Genomic DNA, 6,560 nt, shown 5'->3' on the forward strand with positions numbered 1-6,560 from the left:
GGACACTTGGAGACAGGGCAGGAGCCCAGGACTCAGCAGGAAGAGCAGTTTGTGTGCTTGGAGTGTGAGGGGATAAAACCCCATGGAGGTTTTTTTGGGGGTCCCTCCTTGAGGCACCAGCTCGGGCTGTTTCTGTGTTTCTTCACAAGAAATAAATTGTTTTATTGTTTCTAAGACATGAGACTCTGCCATGGGAAACCTGGGGTGGAAGCAGTGAGGAAACCTGGTCTGACTGTGAGAGTGGGGGGTGTGGGGAGTCACAGGGGACCCATCGGGTCACTGGAACTGCTGCTGCTGGGAAAAGGCCCGAGTGTCAGCAGTGCCAGTCTGGGCTGGTGGGAGAGTGACTGCCAGGGAGTCCTGGGAATGGTGAGCCTGGGAAGTTCCCTTAAGAGTGTGAGGGGGATCTTGTGTGCAGAGACCCCCAGGAGCCCCCTGAGCCGCTCTGCTCATGGCAAGGATGCAGAGAAGGCAGAGTTACTGAACACCTTTGCACTGACAAGACCAGCCCTCAGGGATCTCTGGCCCAGGAGACCAGGCTATAGGAATGTTGGAAGGAAGATCTTGCCTTCCTTAAGGAAGATTGGGTCAGAGAACACCTCCAAAAACTCTACCCCCACAAGTGCATGGGACACTTGATGACCTCCTGTCACCAAGGGGACCCTGTGACACTGTGGGACCTCGTGGTTATCAGACTCCCAAATATTGTGTGCAACTACAGTTTCACAGAACTTCCAAAAGTACTGTGAAAAACAGTGGAGCCTGAGCGTGTTGATCCAAACTATTCCCATCTCACCTGAAGATGTCCCTGCTAACAGAGGTCCTGTGTGTTCCCTCTGCTCTCTGGGCACTTGCATCCTTTGAGAGCTGCCCATCACTCTGGTAGCCAGGAGCACAGGGCAGGGGATCCCCTGGAGGGGGAGCAGAGACATCTTTCCTAGATCACCTTGCTCAGAGCCCCATCCAACCTGGCCTTGAATGTTTGCAGGGATGGGGCATCCACCACCTCCCTGCAAATGTGTTCCTGTGTTTCAGTCTCATCATCAAATGTTTCTTCCCTCTCTCTAGTTTGAACCTCCCCTCTTTTAGTTTAACTCCCTCACTGCCTGTCCTACTCTGACAGGCCCTACTGAACCCTTTGCCCACATGTCACTAAAAAGCTGCCTTGAAGTACTGGAAGGCCCCAAGGAGGTCTCCCCACAGGCTTTTCTTCTGCAGGCTGAAGAGCCCCCACTCTCTCAGCCTGTCTCCATGCGAGAGGTGCTGCAGCCCTGGGATCCCCTTGGTGGCCTCCTCTGGAAGTGCCCCAAGAGGTATGTGTCTTTGCTGTGCTGAGGAGCCCATGGAGCTGCAGGAGATGCCAGGGCTGGCAGGGGAATCCCCCCAAGCCATTGCCATTGCGGGCGGGTGCGTTGCAGACAGCCAGAGGAGCCCAGAGCTGGAGGCAGCACTGCAGGAGGGGTCTCAGCTGAGCGGAGCAGAGGGGCAGAACCCCCCTCCCCTGCTGCCCACGCTGTGGGATGAGCCCAGGACATGGGGGGTTGTGGGCTGTGAGCTCCCATTGCTGGCTCCCATCCTGCTTTTCATCCCCCACTATCCCCATGGCCTTGGATGCAGGGCTGCTCTCCATCCCTTCAGCCCCGAGCCTGGCCCTTGACATCTGGGGACATTTGACACCCGCTGGCTCCTTTGATCCCCTTTCCCATCCCTCCCAGAGCACAGGTGTAACAGGGAAGGGACTAAACCAAAGGGAAAAACACAGGTTCGCGAGATTCTGGAACGTGAATAAACCAAACATCGTTGCTAGTTGGCAAAAATAATAGCTATTTTTTAGGAAAAGGTGGCAAACAAGGAAAAGGGAGAAAACAAAACAGGCACCTGAGGGAAAAGGATTGGGGCGGAGGAAGAAGTGCATAGAAGACCCTAGGATGAAGGCTTCCCCCCCCATACTCACCCAGGTGTCACCTGTAAACAAGTCTTACCCACCCTAACCTATAATGAAGTCCCTCTGCAGCAGCTGCGGGTTCATGGGGGGTGGCAGGCTCCCACTTCAAGCAGGCGTCCCCGCTGAAAACAACTTGGTCCATCGTGAAGAGCCGGCCCCCCCAAGAAGCGTCTCTGCTTTTATAAAGTTTTTTGAGAGCACCTGCCCCGGAGAGGTGTGGCCAGCACCGCCCCGTCAGGGCTCTGAACCCCACCCCTTCTGTTGTGTAAGTGCACCCCTCCTGCGCGTGCGTGAGCACCTTGGAAAGTCCCCCACGCAGGCGCAGTGATTTGGGAGGGGTCTTCCCAATTGAGTCTGGGGGATGGCCTTCAGCACCATCATCATCACTTTGTCCTCCAACTGCCCCTGACGAGCAATTGACCAATCACAACGGACCAATTAAAACAGTTTACACAGAAGCTCTCCCTCCAAGGCCAAGTTCACTGCTTTATCAAAAGACTTCGCAGGAGAAAATATAAACTAACTGCAGGTGGCTAGGGCCAAACACAGGCCAAAAAATAACATCCCAACTTTGTCCGGGTACAACAGGGAAGGACTGAGGGGCCTTGACTGATTGTCCCTGATCCTCCCCTGCCCCGACACCAAGCTGTGCTCCTTGGGGACGGTGCTTGGACAACCCCAGTCAGACCCTGTTTCCCACTGTGCCCCCAAACCACCGGGTGCCCCAGGGGACGTGGGAACACACATGGACACGGGAAGGCACCCGTGGATGTGGGAACACACCCACCCAGACAGACACAGAGCACTTGTTTTGCTGCAGGGGTTTATTGATTCTTGCAGGGGAATTGTCAGGGCACCCAGGGGATCAGGGGGGTCCTCCAAGGATGATCATCTCCTCATGCCGCTGGAGGGGGCCAGGACACGGGTGTCACCACCACTTCCAGTCCTGAAAGACAGAGCCCCAAACGTCACCCCCGGTGTCCACACGGACATGGGAGGGGCCTTGTCCCCACCCCGTCTGTCTGCAGGGAGCTGGGGCAGGAGAAGGGAATTGGATGCAGAGAACCATGTGGCCCCAGAGCCCCTAAGCCTGGGATGCTCTGACACCTCCCTGAGCCCCTCCCTGCCCTCCCGGTGAGCCTGGGGGTCTGCAGAGCCCCCAGTGCAAGGCAAGGCTTGGGGGCAGCTCTGTCCAGCTGCCCCGGGACACGGAGCAGGGACAGCCCCCTGCGTGTCCCTCTGCTGTGCCCAAGCTCTGCCCACTGCAGAGGGCTCAGGGACCCCCCAGGGCCCTGCCAGGCTCCTTTGGGGGGCTGAGGAGCCTCCCATATTTCTCACCTGGACATGCAGAGAGGCAGCCGAGTGTCACTGGCGCATCAGCTCCACCTGGTCAGCCACGGGGGGCTGGGGACAAAGGCAGGGTTAGAGACACACTGGGGTGACCTGGGACACACTGGGATGTACTGGGACACACTGGGCTTTACTGGGACACACTGGGATACTGGGGCACACTAGGGTGGACTGGGACACACTGGGATTTTGGGGAGGGTGGTGGCCATGAGAGGAGAGGGTCTGGGCCCAGCAGAACTCGGGGTACCCACCTCAGACCTCTTCACTCGATGGACATCCATGCCTCCCTGGAGAGAGAGCGGGAGGTGTCATTGGTCACTGGGGTGTCCCCAGGCCCAGGAGGGATGGGGGGATTACATTTCCCCCCATTTCCCACACTGGGGACATCCCAACTCCAGGACTTACCCCGACACATCCACCTCCTCCTTGTCCCGAGATTGGCTGGGGAAGGAGAGCAAAGGTTGAAGTAGGATTGCCCCTGTGGGGCTGGGGGAGGGACACGGGTGTCCCCAGACCCCCCAGCCCATGGTTGGCCCCTGGTCTGAGGGGGAAAATCCCTTCTGCTCCCCCCAGCCCCACTGCACCCAGTTTCCCCCGGGATCCCTGTTCCTGCAGGGCCCAGGGTGGGGATGGAGACAAGGAGAGCCAGGGGAATTCAGGGCCTGCAGGGAGGGTGGGGGGAGGAGGAGGGGACCCAAAGAGGGTGAAGTGGGGGGAATTGGGGATCCCACAGGATGGGCATTGGGGTGTGGAAGGGATGGGACTGTGGGGGATGCGGGTGAGGAGGAAGGGATTGCAGTGGAGGGGACCCAGGGAATGAATCAGGGCAGGGGTGGGGGCAGGAGAAATGGGGAAGGGGAGAAAACTGGAAGGGACTGGGAGGGGCTTTGGGACTGAGGGGTCAAGGAAGGGGATTTCTGGACACGAGTGTCTTGGGCAATGGGAAAGGGGAAGGATTAGAGGAGAAAGAAGGGAAGAAATGGTGTGGGAATGATGGCCTGTGTGTGTGAGGTGGGGTGGACTGGGGTGTGTGGGAATAGAGTGGGGGCCCTGAGGAAGGGCCTCCCCGGGGCACACTGGGGTGGACTGGGGAGCACTGGGATGGCCTGGAGGGTGGTGGCCACCAGAGGGGAGGGTCTGGGCCCAGCACAAGCCCTGGTACCCACCGGGCCGCCGATGACGCCTCCCTGTAGAGAGACAAGGAGACGTCACTGGTCACTGGGGTGTCCCCAGTGCCAGGAAGGGATGGGGGCCCAAAGTGCCCCTACTTCCCACACTGGGTGCCCTCCAACTCCCAGACTTACCTCCCCACATTGGACGCCGCCGGCCTGAACGGGCTGCAGGAGGAGAGCAAAGGCTTGGTTGGGGTTGGCCTTGTGGGGCTGGGGGGGACACGGGTGTCCCCACCCCCTCCAGCCCCGGCTGCCCCCCGGGCTGAGCGGGGCTCTTTGGGATTGCGGCTCCCAGGCAAGTTGGGGACACCAGTGCAGGGGGAAAGGCAAGGCACTGAGGGCAAAGCCTGGAGGAAAGGCCCTGGGAAGGGGCCATGGCAGGGCATTTCCCAGTTGGTGCCAGTTCAGCCTGGCCAGGCCTTGTCCCACTTGAGCCCAGGGTGGAGCTTGGGCCTGTTTGTCCTCCTTGGACTCCAGTGGGGCTTGGCCCAGTTCCACCCAGTTTGGGTTGGGCCTTTGCCTTGGCTGGGAAAGAGAGGAGATGGTGGGGAGATGCCCCAGGGGACCAAGAGGATGGGATGGGGAGGCCCAAAAAGGTGGGATTTGGGGTCAGAAAGAGCAGGAAGCGGTGGGACTGTGCCAGGACGGAGCCGGGTGCAAGCATCCCGTGAGGAAGCGGAGCTGCAGCAGCAGGAGCTGAATTGTGGGAAGGGGAAGGAGAGAGGGAATTGTGGCCAGAAGAAAGTGGCCTGACCCGGGGCTGGGGGTGCTTGGGAGTCCTAAGGGAGCCCCTGGATCGGGAAGGGGCCCATCCCTGAGCCCATGGCTGTGGCATGGGGGCCTCACCTTGGCATCTCCCGGGGGGCTCAGCAGGATGGTGAAGAGCAGGGCCACGCGGAGCACAGCGACCTTCATCTTCCTCTGGGCCTGGGCAGCGCTGGCTGAGGCTGCACAAGGGCAGGAGCACATTTATCCCTGCCGGGACTCCTCCCTGCCCCCTCCCCGAGAGCCCCCGGGGCAAAGCCCGGCTGGGCACAGCCCCCAGCCCTGGCCACAAGCCCAGCCCTGGCACAGAGTCCATCCCGCCTGCGGCACCCATCCAGCCACCTTCCCCGGCATCCCTCCAGCTTCCTGCACGGGGCAGCTGCCCCTGGAAGGGCCCAGGCCCCTGGGGGTGCCAAGGGGGTGGGCAGGGAGCTGAAAGCAGCTGCATACCCTGTGGGGACAATCCCACACAACACAATCCATCCTCCAACAGCCCCCAAACCTTGATCCACCCATGTCCTCCTGCCCATCCCTTCCAGAGCTTTCCCTCTGGGACACCCCAGAGCTCAGCCCAGCCCCAAACCCGGCGTGTCTGAGCACAATTCTCCCTGTTCCCACTCCAGCTCTTTGACTGAACCTGGGGCTGGCACTGCCCCCCTTCTTGGGGCACCAGGACCCCGGGATCAGGGAAACAGGGAGCTGGGAGATAAAGGGGCTGACGGGCAATGGGCACAGGCGGGTGACTGGGATCTCCAGTCTGGGCAGGCACTGGGGAGCACTGGGCAATGCTGGCCCTGGCACACAAGGGCTGGGCCCAGGGAAGTGCTGGGGTGGTGGCAGTGCCCGGCTCCAGCCCATTTGCGGGCACTGCAGCCCCCAAGTGGTGCAGGCCCAGCCACGGCCTCCCCAAGCAGAGCCCAGAGGGGCAGATGCCCTTTGCTGGCCCTGCCCCTGTCCCAGCTGGGCACACCGTGTCCTCCCGCATCAGCCGGGCCCCGCTCTGCTCAGCTGGCCCAGGCAGGGGGGGCCAGGCACTGGCAGCCCAGCAGGGCTCTGGCTCCACACTGGGCTGGCCCTGGCACACAGCTGCCCCAGTGCCCCTGTCCCCAGGGATGGCCCTGCCCTGCCCTGGGCCCAGCGCTGGCCCTCAGCAGGATGGCACCTTCCCACCCCACTCTCCCTCCCTCCCCACCCGCCTCACAGGCCCCTCTGGGCTGGGACCCCCGTGGGCACAGATCAAGGACAGGCACTGAGCGGGGGCTCCCGGCACCTGCCACAGCCTCAATTCTCCACTCACCTTTGCCCACAGTTCCGCAACACCTTCCATC

Source organism: Pseudopipra pipra, chromosome W (genome assembly GCF_036250125.1).
Source record: "Pseudopipra pipra isolate bDixPip1 chromosome W, bDixPip1.hap1, whole genome shotgun sequence".
NCBI lineage: Eukaryota > Metazoa > Chordata > Aves > Passeriformes > Pipridae > Pseudopipra > Pseudopipra pipra.